This window comes from Capricornis sumatraensis, chromosome 8, assembly GCF_032405125.1.
Source record: "Capricornis sumatraensis isolate serow.1 chromosome 8, serow.2, whole genome shotgun sequence".
NCBI classification, from domain to species: Eukaryota; Metazoa; Chordata; class Mammalia; order Artiodactyla; family Bovidae; genus Capricornis; species Capricornis sumatraensis.
The window spans coordinates 99140520-99157464 of record NC_091076.1 but is presented as its reverse complement, the minus strand read 5'-3'; the positions used below and the strand labels follow the sequence as shown (position 1 = coordinate 99157464).

At 43.3% G+C, this 16945-nt stretch overlaps 1 non-coding gene across 1 annotated transcript; it reads left to right on the top strand.

The window, feature by feature from the left end:
• Positions 1-16633: 16633 nt before the first annotated feature.
• Positions 16634-16715, top strand: TRNAS-AGA (transfer RNA serine (anticodon AGA)). Its single transcript has one exon. It is a non-coding gene; the product is annotated as a tRNA-Ser (tRNA).
• The last annotated feature ends 230 nt before the right edge of the window (positions 16716-16945 follow it).

Below are 16945 nucleotides of genomic sequence, written 5' to 3'. Positions count from 1 at the left end.
TATCTTTCTACCAAACATTTCAAGAATTTTGAATTACTTTGTAAGCTACATTTGGTGTATAGCATGGCTGTCGTTTTCATAGCCATGTAATATTCCACTTTGGTTGGAAATCTTATCATTTATCTAAATAGTTCGTTATTATTTGGCATATAGATTATTTTCTGGATTTTGTTATGATATATAGGGTTGTCGGGAACACCTTTGTAATATAGGTTATGTCTTCTTTTTAATTATTTGTTTTGGATAAGTTCCCGGAAATTGAACACTGGGTCAAAGGATATAAAAATTTTTATGACTTTGAGTATTTGCTGCCAGTGTCTCCTCCATAGAAAAATTCTACCAATTTACAATCCCATTGACAATATATGAGTGAGAACGTTTGTCTTTTTAAACAAGTATCTGCAGTTGTAAAAATTCACTATTCTCACCTCGCTAAGCAGTGGCTAGCATCCATCTCCCACCTACATCCTTTTTTCATTTAATATCTTTAATACTCTCTTTCTGGGTGTTCCTGTGAGGAAGGACAAACCTAGACAAAGAAGTCCCCTGATTTATTTAGATGTTCAGCGGCTTCCCTATCTTAGAAACATTGTCTGCTATAGAAACAAAAGCATAAGGAAATGCATTTAACTGAATAAACACATCAGTTTTTTAATTTATTTTTTATTTTATACTGGAGCATAATATACATGCACTCGTGGCTCAGAAGGTAAAGAATCTGCCTGCAGTGCCAGAGACCCAGGTTCAATCCCTGGGTCAAGAAGATTCTCCTGGAGAAGGAAGTGGAAGCCCACTCCAGTATCCTTTCCTGCAGAACTCCATGGGCAGAGGAGCCTGGTGGGCTACAGTTCATGGAGTCGCAAAGAGTCGGACACGACTGAGCGACTAGCATTTTCATCCTGCTGCTTTCTTTCTTTCATGGTTGATTGACAATGTGGTATAAGTTTTCAGATGCACAGCAGAGGGATTCAATTATTTGTTGTTGTTGTTTAGTCACTACGCCGTGTCCAACTCTTTTGTGACCCCATACACTACAAGCCGCCAGGCTCCTCTGCCCATGGGATTTCCTAGGCAAGAATAACTGGAGTGAGTTGCTAATTCCTCCTCCAGGGGATCTTTCCAACCCAGAAAAGATCGAACCTTCATCTCCTGCATTGGCAGGTGGATTGTTTAACCACTGAGCCAGGGAAGCCCAATTGAGTTATACATATACCTGTATTCATTCTTTCTCAGATTCTTTTCCAATATAGGTCATTACAAAAGGCTGAGTAGAGTTCCCTGTGCTACACAGTAGGTCCTAGTTGGTTATCGATCCTATATTACAGTACTGCGCGTACGTTCATCTCTCCGCCCAACCTTTCCTCTTTGGTAACCATAAGTTTGTTTCCAACGTCTGTGACTTTGTTTCTGAACAAACATAAATGTAAAGCCATTTTGTTTTCATTTTTCACTGATGACAAACACTGAAAGCATTTTTTTACTTGAGGATTTCCTGGAAACCACCATATATGTGCCACCCAGTTTTTTTTGTTTGTTTGTTTGTTTAACCAAGGGAAAACATGAAACTTTTCCCTTAGAATTAGTGATTTCCTGATTCTAACAGAACCTGGCTAAAGGACAGAACAGCGTCCTTTCAAAGTCTCTCATTTAACTTCTTAGAACGTGATGATGGATTGCACGTGTACTCCAAAAAAGGAAGGTAACAGTGCATCTCCTCTCGTGAGCCACGTTGAGAGTCTTTCTGGAGGGACAGAGAATCTTATTCTCAAGGAGGATGGCCATTTCTCGCTCATAACAAGGACAAGGTGTAAAATTAAGCCTCAGGTTAGTTTGGAATCTGACTGCAGGCTTTCTTTTTTGTTGTCAGTGTTGTGTGTTGATGTCAGCTTTCTATTTTGAAAGAATTACAGATTCAAAAGAAGTTACAAAGAAAGGTACATGGATGGTCTATCCACCCTTCACAAAACTTCCCCCAGCGGTAACAGCTTGTATAACTACCATACCATATCACAACCAGGAAACTGACATGGACACCATCCATAAAGCTTATGCAGATTTCACCAGCCTTATACACACTCACTGATGTGTGTGCAAGTGTGTGTGCATGAGTCTATGCAATTTTATCCCTTGTGTACCTTCATGTAACTACTGTCACATTCAGTACACAGAACTACTCCATCACTCTAGAACTCCCCCCTTCTGTCCCTTTATTTATTTATTTTAGGTCTCACCAAGTGGCATGTGGGATCTTAGTTCACCAACCAGGGATCAACCCATACCACCCACACTGGCCTCGCAGAGTCTTAACCACTGGACCACCAGGGAAGTCCCTATACTGTCAGTTTATAACCAAGCCCCCTCTCCCCACACCACCTGCCTCACCCTGCCCCTACAAAACTTTTAAAAAGAAAGAAAATATTTCACTGGGGGAAATAGCCATATCAATTTTTCTATTATAACACGCTTATTACAGCTCTCAAACTTCTACTAGGCTATTTTTCAATTGTGGTCAGTGGCAACCCACTCCAGTACTCTTGCCTGGAAAATCCCATGGACGGAGGAGGCTGGTGGGCTGCAGTCCATGGGGTCGCGAAGAGTCAGACACAACTGAGTAACTTCACTTTCACTTTTCACTTTCATGCATTGGAGAAGGAAATGGCAACCCATTCCAGCGTTCTTGCCTGGAGAATCCCAGGACAGGGGAGCCTGGTGGGCTGCCATCTATGGGGTCACACAGAGTCAGACATGACTGAAGCGACTTAGCAGCAGCAGTAGCATACACCACATAAGATTTATCCCTCTAACTATTTTAAGTGTATAGTTCAGTGGCACTAAGTAATTCACAATGCTGGGTGAGCATCACCAGCACTCATTTCCAGAAAATTTTCATCATCCCAAACAGAAACTCTGTAGATAAACAGTAACTCTCTCTCTATGCTTCCTCTCTCCAGCTCCTGATAACCTCTATTCTACTTCCTGTCCCTATAAATTTGCCTGTGCTGAACGTTTGCTATAAATGGAATCATACAATATTTGGCTTATATCACTTGGCAAAATGTTTTCAAGTTCCATTCATTTTAAAGCATGTGTCAGACATTTTAAAGGGATTATTTTATTGGAAAAATATCTGATAGGCTGATAAACACACCTTCCCATGTGTTCTGTTTTTTTTTTAACAGAAGTTTTCCAACGCTGTGTGATGTTGTGTGAATCACTTCATCTTTCTGAGCCTTCATTTCTTTTTTAAACATAGTTTCATTTATTTGGGGCTGTGCTGCATCTTTGTTGCCGCAAGGGCTTTTTCTCTAGTTGCAGCGAGTCAGGGCCCCTCTCCGGTTTCGATGCTCTGGCTTCTCATTGCAGAGCAGACTCTAGACATGCAGACTTCAGTAGCTGCAGCAAGTGGGCTCAGTAGTTACGGTTCCCAGGGGAGCACAGGCTCAGCAGTTGTGGCACACGGGCACTTAGTCGCTCCGTGGCATGTGGGATCTTCCTGCATCAGGGACTGAATTTGTGTCTCCCGCATTGGCAAGTGGATTCTTTACCACTGGGCCACCAGGGCTGCCCAGGCTTCCTTTCTTTAAGTGTAACAGTAAGTGGCATATTTTATAGCTCAATGGCAAGTGTGCAAAAATAAGATTGCCACCTGGTTGTGGAAGCTGCTGCTGAAGAACCATGAGAAAAAGAGAGGGTACAAACAAGTTCGAACAAAAGCCCCATGCAAAAGATCAGGTAGCTCATGAGAAAGAGCCGGCCATTCCCTAGAGCTCCATCATTATGCGAAGCGCCTTTCATTTCGAGTCTATTTTGAGTGAAGTCTCTTCCTTTCAACCGCAGGAGGTAACTAAAAGCAGTTGGGAAGTAGGTTGAAATGTCCTTTATAGACGCAAGTTTGCCAAAGGAAACAAAGGGAAGAAATGCAAATTTGTGTTTCCTTTCTAGGACTTCAACAAACATTAAAAACATCCCAAGTGAAAATGTTTCAAGAATAAGGTGAAAGACATTTCTGCTTCAAAAAAAACCCAAAACTATACAGATGAAGCCAGACCTGCAAAACCTGCTTCATTTTCATGCCTGCAAGTTGTGAAATAATTGTTTTACTCAGGGAAAGAGGGTTAAATGAGGGTACGTGGATTTTTTTCCCCCAACTTTAAACTTTTTATTTTGTGCTGCTGCTGCTGCTGCTGCTAAGTCACTTCAGTCATGTCCAACTCTGTGCGACCCCATAGACAGCAGCCCACCAGGCTCCACCGTCCCTGGGATTCTCCAGGCAAGAACACTGGAGTGGGTTGCCATTTCCTTCTCCAATGCATGAAAGTGAAAAGTGAAAGTGAAGTCGCTCAGTCGTGTCCGACTCTTCGCGACCCCGTGGTGGGATATTGCCGGTTAACAATGTTGTAGTAATTTGGGGTGAACAGTGAAGGAACTCAGCCATACATATATGTGTATCCATTCTCCCTGAAACCCCCCTCCCATCCGGGCTGACACATGACACTGAGCGGACTTCCATGTGCTATACAGCGTGTCCTGGTTGGTTATCCACTTTAAATACAAAGGACACTTGGTTTTCTTAAATAACAACAACAGCAAACTGACTCGTGTATCTGGTGGGTTAACACTGTGTTGTATTCACGTTCTTTTGAGCAATATGTTTTCTGTTCATTGTCAGAATATAAAAATATCCAAAAGTTCCCTTTTTTTTCTGATTTGCAGGTATAATTTACATCTAGATGAAAAAGCTTCTTAGCATAATGAGACCCTCCCCAACCTGATGAGTAACTTTTAACTCAGATCTGATTAACACACAGAAAAACTCAACCAAGAAAGGCCGAGACTTTAATTGGTTTCGCTGAACACCAGCACCTCAGCTAAAACTCTTCAGTGATTCCTTTTAAATAAAATTGAACCAAAAGTACCCAGAGAAGCATTCATAGCTTAAAAATGAATCTTCAAATCTGTATCCAAATAGGAATCAACTATTTTCATTGTTTCGGTTGAGTTCCTTTCCTTCCCTCCTCTTTGCATCTTTCTTGATTCTTCAAAGGAAGGACAAAGACTTTCCTGGTGGTCCAGGAGCTAAGACTCCAAGCTCCCATTGCAGGGGGGCCCCAAGTTCCATCCCTTGTCGGGGAACCAGATCCTACCTGCCATGACTAAAGATTCCACAGGCCGCCACTAAGACCAGGTGCAGCCAAATAAATATTGGGCTTTCCTGGTGGCCCAGTGGTTAAGAATCCACCTTGCAATGCAAGGGATACTGGTTCCATTCCTGGTCCAGGAAGATCCCACATGCCGAGGGGCAACTGAGCCTGCGCTCTGGAGCCCGCCAGCCACAGCTACTGAAGCCCAGGCACGTAGAGCCGGTGCTCCACAACAAGAGAAGCCGCGGCCGTGAGTGGCCCGAGCACTCCACCTAGAGAAAGCCTTGCACAGCACTGAAGACCCAGCATAGCCAAAAAGAAATCAATATTTAAAAAAAAAAAGAAAACCAGGGAAAGGTGCGTTAAAAAGTAGACCATCTGGCTATCTTCTGAGTGGACAATGTTAGAGCCTTTCTTCCCAGTGAAAGCACTGAAACCCGTAAAGGGACCCCTAAGATTCCGTATGGTATTCTCTTCTCTCCCATTCCAAGGCATTTGCTATTTCACTTCCCTCTCCAGCCCAAACATCTGGCTTATTCTTGACCGATACACATAATGGTTCTCAAATCCTAGTTCCACCTGCTGTAATGCTGGCCCCTGGGTCTCCAAGACCTTCCCTCAAACCCATCTCCTCACCCGCCAAACCCCCAAGACAATGGAAACCACCACCTTTGTCTAAACGCTGGCAGACAAAGATGTCTCTCTGACATCCCAAACTCTTAAAACATTTTCCTACTGAACCATGGTCACTAGGGTTTTGAACACTAACATAAAAGTGATATTGATGGTCCTTCAGCTGCACTGAGATTGGCCTGCTTTCCCTAAAGAGCATGAGGAAATTTGGACCAAATTCTGAACAACCAACCCTCAAAGTTGTAATTGTTTTGTAAAGTAATTTTTCCCTTGGGAACACAGCTCTTCCAGAGTTTGGGGATTCCTTGTGTATATGCATATTTGTAACAACATTTATAAATACTAATTCGATGTAATTCAGGGAAGAAGTCATCTACTGTTTGAGATAATGAATTTAATTTTACAGGAATTTAATCTCATTTAATTCCATAAAAAATAATTTCCTGGTATGAAAACACTATGTAAACGGCAAAATTCCAAGCCATTTTATCTCCAGTTATCAAAATTTAGATGATGAAAAGAAAAAAGATTAGTTATAGCTAACGTTTGCCATGAAGACAGCCCCCAAAATAATGTTTAGCAGAAAAATGGAAATGTTTGTGTCAAGAGCACCAACTCTCTTGCTTCTTTGCTATTGACTTCATTACTTCATTTGTCATTAAGACAATTCATTACTTCATTTGTCGTTAAGACAAAACTTAAAGCAATTTATAAATCTATCTTTATACCAAAAAAAGGTCAACTAAAAATTTAGGTTGAATAGAATGATGAAATTTGGACTTCCCTGGCAGTTCAGTAGTTAAGACTTTGTGCTCCCAATATAGGGGGCCTGGGTTTGATCCTTGATTGGAAAACTAAGATCCTATGTACTGCACCATGTGACCCCCCCAAAAAAATAATAATTTTTAAAATGAAATCATTTTGGAGGGCTGGTTGAGAAGGAGGGGTTTATTGCATTGTTTGTCTCTAATTGCATCACATTGCTTTTCTTTAATCCACACACACACACTCATACTTACTCATGGAACATGGGCATGGAGGAGAGCAATTCCCAGACAGCTGAACAGGGCCCTCGTCCAAACCCACTTGGCCTTTCCCTTAGCAGCAATTCTACAAAGAACTTCATCAGTACTGCCCCCAGACTGCCCGATTTGCCAGACCAAATACAGATGAGGGGTAGAAAAGGTTTCAGTCAGTTCAGTCCAGTTGCTCAGTCGTGTCTGACTCTTTGCAACCCCAGGAACTGCAGCACGCCAGGCTTCCCTGTCCATCACCCACTCCCGCAGTTTACTCAAACTCATGTCCATCGAGTCGGTGATGCCATCCAACCATCTCATCCTCTGTCGTCCCCTTCTCCTCCCACCTTCAATCTTTCCCAGCATTAGGGTCTTTTCAAATGAGTCAGTTCTTCGCATCAGGTGGCCAAAATATAGGAGCTTCAGCTTCAGCATCAGTCCTTCCAATGAATATTCAGGACTGATTTCCTTTAGGATGGACTGTTTGATCTCCTTGCAGTCCAAGAGACTCTCAAGAGTCTTCTCCAGCACCACAGTTCCAAAGGTTTAAGCAGCCTCAAACCTCTTCCTCGGCCCTACCCCCTCAAAGTATTGGCACAGACTAGTAAGTCAGCCTCTTCGTAGGCTGACCTGAGTGCTTATCTTTGCTTGCATCCCCTCCCAGCCCTCCCTGTGCACTGGGTCATAAAGCCAGTCTCTTTGGTCCTCATTCTGATCCTGATATAATTTATTCTATAATCTAATACAGTCCTTCATCCTTTTCCTCCCTTTGTGTTCCTTCTCTCCTTTCACTGTGCCTGTTATGTAGCAGACATACGGTAGCACAGGGAACACAAAGGGGAGCAAAAATAAATCGATCTCTCACCTTATAGTTTAGTGGAAAAGATACATAGTACTTACAATTCACACAAACAAGTGTGACATTGCTACTCGATACAGAGTCAGTGAAGGAAAGTTACATCATTCTAGAAGAGCAGAGAATTCAGGAAAGAGGACTGAGATGTGGAGACGGAGATGTGAAAGGTGAGTGGCAGTTAGCTGATTTAGGAGGAGCTAAAAGCATTCCCAGCAAAAGAGTATGTACAAAGCCCCTGAGGTGAGAGAGGACATGCATGCATGCGTGCTCAACCGTGTTCAACTCTTTTCAACCCTGTGGACTGTAGCCCACCAGGCTCCTCTGTCCGTGAGATTCTCTGGGCAAGAATACTGGAGGGGTTGCCCTGTCCTCCTCCAGGGGATCTTCCTGACCCAGGGATCCAACCCGTGTCTCCCGCATCTCCTGCACTGTCAGGCAGATTCTTTACCACTCAGCCACCAGGGAACGTCGGGAGAGGGCACAGCCTGTTCCAAAACAATGTAGCTTGAGTCAGAGAACAAGGGACATTTGATGAGAGGTGATGCCCAGAGTCAGATCTTACAAAGCCCTTGTGGGTAGGGTTGCCAGATTTAGCAAATAAAAATACAGGATGCCAGGTTGAATTTAATTTCATATAAGCAATGAATAATTGCATGGGATATATCTACACTAAAAAATCATGTGTTATCTGAAATTCAAATTTAACTGGGCATGTTGTGTCTTATTTGGCAACTCTACTTGTGGGTCAGGTAAGGATTTGATCTGGTTCATCCTGAGACCAAGGTATTAAAATATTAAAGGATGTTAAGCAGGGAGTGGCATAATCAGATTCAAACTTTGAATAGATCATACTGGCTACAGATTGGAAGGGGGCAAGTGGAGAACCAGGTGACAAGCAGGCAGTTACAGAGGCCGAGTAAGAGGGACTTGGACTGGGTGATGGTGGAGGAGAGAGGTGGGCAATTGGAGGAATTTTTTTTTTAATTTCTTAGTTTCAATTTCAAATCTGGTCATTATTTTGTTATTGTTTTTAAAATATGTATTTATTTACTTGGCTGTGCCAGGTCTTGGTTGCCAAACGCAGGAGCTTTAGTTTTGACGTATGGAATCTAGTTCCCTGACCAAGGATCAAACCTGGGGCTCTGTATTGGGAGGGCAAAGCCTCAGCCACTAGACCACCAGGAAAGTCCCTGAAGTGATTTTGAGAAGATAAGTCAGTAGCACTTGGGACCTACTCCGTCCCACTGCGTTAGACACCTTCCAAGTGCCAGTGAGGCCCAAATCCACATCTCCAAGCTGAGCGTCTGCCAGGAATTCCAGGCTCAGATGGGCTACCAACTTAGTTGGCATCTCCTACTGAACACAGTCAAAATAGAACTCTGTCTCTGCCTCCCCAAACCGCTCCCTGTGAAACTGACTCCCCTGCCCACCCTCCCCCATGTCAGTAAAGAACACCCCACATCACCTGGTCCTTCAAGGCAAACATGCCCTTAGTTCCTCTCTTCCTCTCACTCAATCCAACCTCCATCCTGTTGACTCTACCCATTAAATCTCATTCTGAACTGGCCCATGTTTTTCTATCTCCACTGCTATCACTCACCACAAACCACCATCTTTTGCATCTAGAAGACTGCCAGAGCCTCAAAACTGCTATTTCTCTTTCTACTTTTATTCACCTCTAAACCATTCTCCTCTTGGGAGCAAGGATGATCTTTTCAAAACAGAAATCAGACCTTAGGTTAAAACCCTCCACTGACTTCTTATTACATTTAGAATATACCAACTCCTCATCTAGCCTACAGAGAGCCCTACAAGATCAAAGATCCCTGCCTTTCTCAGCCTCATCGTCTTTCATTCTTTCCCTCACCTGACCCCTTCTTGTCTATCAACTCTCACTGGAAAGATCTCATCTTTAGAGAGACTTAAATGATTTGGCTGTGCCAGGGTTTAGTTGTGGCACAAGGGCTCTGTAGTTAAGGAGAGTGGGTTTAGTTGCCCTGTACCAGTTCCCTAACCAGGGATTGACCTGTGTCCTCTGCATTGCAAGGTGGATTCTTAACCACTGGACCACGAGGGAAGTCCTTGGAAATGTCTCGTCTCTCAGGGGACTTTTCTTGAGCAGATTGTCTCCTATCACTAGATTGCAAGCTTTCTGAGAATAGGAACTTCCCCGTCTCCTTCACTGCAAAATACACAGTTCCTAGACACGCATCAGGCTTCCCAGGTGGCTCAGTGGGTAAAGAATCTTCCTGCAATGCAGGCGACACTGGAGACACGGGTTCGATCTCTGGGTCAATCCCCTAGAAGACGGCATGGCAACCCACTCCAGTATTCTTGCCTGGAGAATCCCATGGACGGAGGAGCTCAGCGGGCTACAGTCCACAGGGCTGCAAAGAGTTGGACACAGCTGAAACAACTGAGCATGCAGGCACTCCGGCACTCACCAGTACTTGGGAAATAAACAAATGCATTGGAGCAGTTTGGATCTTCGAGACGAGGGACAGGAAGTGTCAGTGGTCTCCAGCCAGATCTGAAGCTCTGTCCTGCTCCTGCTTCACCCTCATCCCCACCCCGGTGCCTGGAAACGACATCGGTGACCAGACTTTTCTTGGACTGTTTATTCATCACCTGCAGGGCTCCCTTTTCCAGAGCTCTGGTCACTGGTCAGGGCTTCTCAGACTTCAGCTTGGACCCCTGGCGATGACAAGTTGCCCAAACTCTTCCTGAAGATTGTTGGGTTCTGTGAACACTTGACTCTGTTCACCTATCTGAAACCCCTCAACCCGGGTCTTCTCTCCCACTTCCCTATCCTGTTACAATTAAATCACAAGTGCTGGCTTGACCCCAAATTCCAAACACACCCATTGGGGGTTTGGCATTCATGGGGAGGGCGCTAGCATGAAATTGAAATGTACGCAGATTATGACAAAAGAGTATAGATTCTTCCTTTATCTCTGATATTTGCTGTGAGAAACATCTTCAGAGGTGCCTGCCTGAGTGCCACTCATATTGTCCAGTTCATGTCTGCGGTCTTGACATTTACCCGCAAAGGCATTCTGAGATTCTAAAACTGGAAAACAGATCTCAGGATATCTTAGACCTTGACTTAAGAACCATTACAGCTTCCATATAACACTGGAGATTTGGTAGAATATATCTATTACCATCCATCCTGCTCCCAGAATGGCACTTCTAGAAATATTCCTTTGGCAAAGCACTTACTATATCCCACTCATGCAATGCACAAGTCATCAACTGTCAACCTTCCATGAAAAATCTATAATGGGTAACATCCTCCCTTTTGAATATGGGCAGGCATCCCTACTGTATAATTAGATTTATTCATTGTATATTTATCACCTGATTCTATTCTAGGAATCAAATGTGAGAGGCGATATTTTCCCCCAGCCTTCATAGCTAGGCAGCCAAGCAGCATAAACATGACAAGCAATCCAGACAGAATGAACATCCACAGCTCACATAAAAATGTACAGGGTCACAGCTGCCTTTGAAGACCAACTCTTAAACATCTCTAACCAGAGATGGATAGCCTGCCTTGTTCTTGCTCATTGACTTTGATTGATTCATCTTGGAAGAGGAACGCTTTGACCCGTTCTTATCTTAAGCTAGGTTGCAAAAGACTCCTAGTTCATTCATTATAGCTGGTGTCCTTCCAAAAAGGACCACGATCTCCTTTAACTGCTTACCAAACTTGGACTCAAATTTATGGACAAACATGCCAGGGCAGTTCTGGGTTTCTCAATCTGTTAAGTCTTACTTTATCCTAACGGGTCAGGTGCACGTCCCATTTATTACAACAGCTTGCCATGTAAGTGTGATTTATTCAACAAGCATGTATGAAACTCTATACGGATCAGACACAACTGCTGGTGCCATGAATACAAAGATGTAAAGTGATTCATTTCAATCAAATGGCACATTTTTATTGATTTTCTACAAAGTGCTAGGAAATGGGGATGCATAAGGAAACAGGACAGGCAGGGCCCCTCTACCCTCAAGAAACTTATGATACAGTGGGAAAGCTTAGGTGAGTGAGCAAACAGATGAAACAGGTAAGTTCAGTTCAGGTGCTCAGTCCTGTCCGACTCTTTGCCACCCCATGGACTGCAGCACATTAGGCTCCTCTGTCCATGGAATTTTCCAGGAAAGAGTACTGGAGTGGGTTCCCATTTCCTTTTCCAGGGGAGAAGCCAGGGATCAAACTCTGGTCTCCCACATTGTAGGCAGACACTTCACCACCTGAGCCACCAGGGAAGCCCAACTCTTACTAAGCCAGACATTCAAGAGATTTGCAGAAGGGTAAAACAATGTCCCTCTTCTCACTAAATTGTTTTTTCAAATTATTTTTTCATAAAAATATTACTTATGTTAACATGTAATGAATTTATTATTATTTGCCTGGTGGCTCAGATGGTAAAGAATCTGTCTGCAATTCAGGAGACCTGGGTTCAACCCCTGGGTTGGGAAGATCCCCTGGAGAAGGGAACAGCTACCCCCTCCAGTATTCTGGCCTGGAGAATTCCATAGACTCTGTAGTCCATGGGGTCGCAAAGAGTCGGACACGACTGAATGACTTTCACACACACAAAAATAAATACATATTTCATAATTCCTCACCTTTAACTTCTAATATAGTAAATATCAACATATATACCCCATTAAATAGAAGTTTTTTGTAATCCTCAGTCATTTCTAGGAGTGTAGAGGGAATCCTGAAATCACAAAGTTTGAGAATCCCTGTTTTAAAGCCTTCAAGGTGAAGATGAGGGAGAGCACAAATACCAAAGAATAAGTAAACTTGTGCTCTTAATTCATTAGTCCCACAAATATTTATGCGACAGGCGCTATGCCAGACACTAGTGATAGGTCTAGAGTCCCTTCAAAGAAATACATATAATGGGGGAATATATAAGTCACTGGGACAAGTTCTGAACGTTTCAATCACACTGGTGTCTTAATCAGACATTTAAATCCAGTCTCAGAGGGTCAGAGAAGATTTCCTGGAGGAGGAGGTGTCTAGGCTGGCATCTCAAACATGGGTAGTAGGTGCAAAACACAGTTCAGTAGAGAGACTGATTTTGTTGTTTTTGTTTAGTAGCTAAGTCGTGTCCAACTCTTTTGAGATACACTGGAGTGAGTTGCCATTTCTTTCTCCAGGGGATCTTCCCAACTCAGGGATCGAACATGAGTCTCCTACTTGTGAGGCAGATTCTTTACCACTGAGCCACCAAGGAAGCTGAGAGAGGCTTGGAGGAAAAGAAAGGTTTCAGAGAGGCCAGGATATCTATGCTGAATCTTACTGTCTTTCTTTTCCAAATAACAAAGGGGCCACAAATTCAATGTCAACCACATTAGCCATTTGAAAACATAAAAGACCTATTGATCTTATTAAGAATTTACACCCTGGTGAAGGAAATGGCAACCCACTCCAGTATTCTTGCCTTGGAAATTCCATGGACAGAAGAGCCTGGCAGGCCTTCTCATCCTCTGTTGCCTCCTTCACCTTAAAAAAATTTTTTTACAATAAAGATTTCCCTGCTGGTCCAGTGGTTAGGATTCCCAATGCAGGGGACATGCGTTTGATCCCGGGTTGGGGAACTAAGACCCCACATGCTTCATGGCTCAACAGTTCAGTTCAGTCGCTCAGCCGTGTCTGACTCTTTGAAGCTCCATGGACTGCAGCACACCAGGCCTCCCTTTCCATCACTAACTCCCAGAGTTTACTGAAACTCATGTCCATTGAGTCAGTGATGCCATCCAACCATCTCATCCTCTGTCATTCCCTTCTCTTCCCACTTTCAATCTTTCCCAGCATCAGGGTCTTTTCAAATGAGTCAGTTCTTCACATCAGGTGGCCAAAATATTGGAGTTTCAGCTTCAGTATTAGTCCTTCCAATTAATATTCGGCACTGATTTCCTTTAGGATGGACTGGTTGGATCTCCTTGCAGTCCAAGGGACACTCAAGAGTCTTCTCCAACACCACAGTTCAAAAGCATCAATTCTTCTGCACTCAGCTTTCTTAATAGTCCAACTCTTACATCCACACATGACTACTGGAAAAACCATAGCTTTGACTGGATGGACCTTTGTTGGCCAAGTAATATCTCTGCTTTTTAATATGCTATCTAGGTGGGTCATAACTTTCCTTCCAAGGAGCAAACATCTTTTAATTTCATGGTTGCAGTCACCATCTACAGTGATCCTGGAGCCCAAGAAAATAAAGTCTGTCACTGTTTCCCTATCTATTTGCCACGAAGTGACTGGACTGGATGCCATGATCTTAGTTTTCTGAATGTTGAGTTTCAAGCCAATTTTTTCACTCTCCTCTTTCACTTTCATCAAGAGGCTCTTTAGTTCTTCTTTGCTTTTTGCCATAAGGGTGGTGTCATCTGCATATCTGAGGTTATTGATATTTCTCCCAACAATCTTGATTCCAGCTTGTGCTTCTTCCAGCCCAGCGTTTCTCATGATGTACTCTGTATAGAAGTTAAATAAGCAGGCTGACAATATACAGCCTTGACATACTCCTTTCCTGATTTGTAACCAGTCTGTTGTCCCTTGTCTTGCTCTAACTGTTGCTTCTTAACCTGCATACAGATTTGACAGGAGGCAGGTCAGGTGGTCTGGTATTCCCATCTCTTGAAGAATTTTCCTCTTGTGATCCACACAGTCAAAGGCTTTGACATAGTCAATAAAGCAGAAGTAGATGTTTTTCTGGAACTCTCTTGCTTTTTCGATGATCCAATGGATGTTGGCAATTTGACCTCTGGTTCCTCTGCCTTTTCTAAAACCAGCTTGAAGTTCTGGAAGTTCATGGTTCACATATTGTTGAAGCCTGGCTTGGAGAATTTTGAGCAATACTTTGCTAGCATGTGAGATGAGTGAAATTGTGTTGCAGTTTGAACATTCTTTCTTTGGGATTGGAATGAAAACTGACCTTTTCCAGTACTGTGGCCCCTGCTGAGTTTTCCAAATTTGCTGGCATATTGAGGGCAGCACTTTCACAGCATCATCTTTTAGGATTTGAAATAGCTCAACTGGAATTCTATCACCTCCACTAGCTTTGTTCATAGTGATGCTTTCTAAGGCCCACTTGACTTCACATTGCAGGATGTCTGGCTTTAGGTGAGTGATCACACCATCGTAGTTATCTGGGTCATGAAGTTCTTTTCTGTACAGTTCTTCTGTGTATTCTTGCCACCTCTTCTTAGTATCTTCTGCTTCTGTTAGGTCCATACCATGTCTATCCTTTATTGAGCCCATCTTTGCATGAAATATTCCCTTGGTAGCTCTGATTTTCTTGAAGAGATATCTAGTCTTTCCCATTCTATTATTTTCCTTTATTTCTTTGCACTGATTCCTGAGGAAGGCTTTCTTATCTCTCCTTGCTATTCTTTGGAACTCTGCATTCAGATGGGTATATCTTTCCTTTTCTCCTTTGCCTTTCGCTTCTCTTCACAGCTATCTGTAAGGCCTCCTCAGACAACCATTTTGCCTTTTTGCATTTCTTTTTCTTGGGGGTGGTCTTGATCCCTGCCTCCTGTACAATGTCAGGAACCTTGGTCCATAGTTCTTCAGGCACTCTGTCTATCAGATCTAATCCCTTGAATCTATTTCTCACTTCCACTGTACAGTCGTAAGGGATTTGATTTAGGTCATACCTGAATGGGCTAGTGTTTTCCCTAGTTTCTTCAATTTAAGTCTGAACTTGGTAATAAGGAGCTCATGATCTGAGACACAGTCAGCTCCCAGTCTTGTTTTTGCTAACTATATAGAGCTTCTTCATCTTTGGCTGCAAAGAATATAATCAATCTGATTTCTGTATTGACTATCTGGTGATGTCCATGTGTAGAGTCTTCTCTTGTATTGTGGAAGAGGGTGTTTGCTATGACCAGTGCATTCTCTTGGCAAAACTCTATTGGCCTTTGCCCTGCTTCATTCTGTACTCCAAAGCCAAATTTGCCTGTTACTCCAGGTATTTCTTGACTTTCTACTTTTGTATGGCTCAACAACAACAGAAAGGATTTACAGTAGGGGAGTTCCCTGGTTGCCTAGTGGTTAGGATTCTGGGCTTTCACTGCAATGGCCCAGGTTGGATCTCTGGTGGGGGAACTGAGATCCCACAAGCACAGCCAAAAAGAAAAAAATTTATGGTAGGTATTAAATTCTTTCATGATAACTGCATTGGGCTTCCCTGATAGCTCAGTTGGTAAAGAATCTGCTTGCAGTGCAGGAGACCCCAGTTCAGGAAGATACCCTGGAAAAGGTAAACCCACTCCAGTATTCTTGAGCTTCCCTGGTGGCTCAGCTAGTAAAGAATCTGCTGCAATGTGGGAGACCTAGGTTTGATCCTTGGGTTGGGAAGGTCCCCTGGAGAAGGGAGAGGTAACCCACTCCAGTATTCTGACCTGAGAATTCCATGGACAGTCCATGGGATCGCAAAGAGTTGGAGACTACGGAGCGATTTTCACTTTTTTTTTGATAGCTGCATAGTCTCCTTTCTCTTATGTTGTAATGCTGTGACCATAAGCAAACACACACAAGGGATGATCTCTGTGGATGCTTAATCCAAACTGATGTGGAGGCATTTTGCCCTGTGTTGGAGCACATGGAACATATTTCAATAATTGCCTGTTTAGATGGTTTCTCCCTAAGAACATACACACTTTCTCTTTTCTGAGTTTTTGTGATACATTATTGACTGAATCAGTCATGTTTATCTTAAAAATCTCTCCCGGAAATGGTCTTTTTCCCCAAAAAATTGCCCAGCGGAACCTTTCACATCACCTGCTTCATCAGACAAGTTTGAATTTCTTATAAGCTGGAGAGATTTCTACATGGGTGCTCAGAGAAACAGGGGAGACAGACAACACAGGAGGCCCAAAAGGCTGCAGAGACTTGACCTCTGGGGCCATTTCTGAGAAGTGGTGGGACTTAAGCATTTTTTTTCAGCTAGGTATAGCATGTAGTCGTGGCCGAGTGGTTAAGGCGATGGACTAGAAATCCATTGGGGCTTCCCCACGCAGGTTCGAATCCTGCCGACTACGGCACATTTCTCTATTGAGACATAGCCAGTTGAGGGAGAATGCTGTTGCCTTAGACAAACTGGATTGTTCTCCAGCGTGGCTCTTTATATTTGATGTTGAAAGCCTCCACGAGCACCGACTGCCCTCTTTATTTCAGGGATTCCCAGGTGGTGCAGTGTGAAAGCACTTGCTTGCCAATACAGGAGTTGGCATAGAGGCCACGGGTTTGATCCCTGGGTCAGGAAGATTCC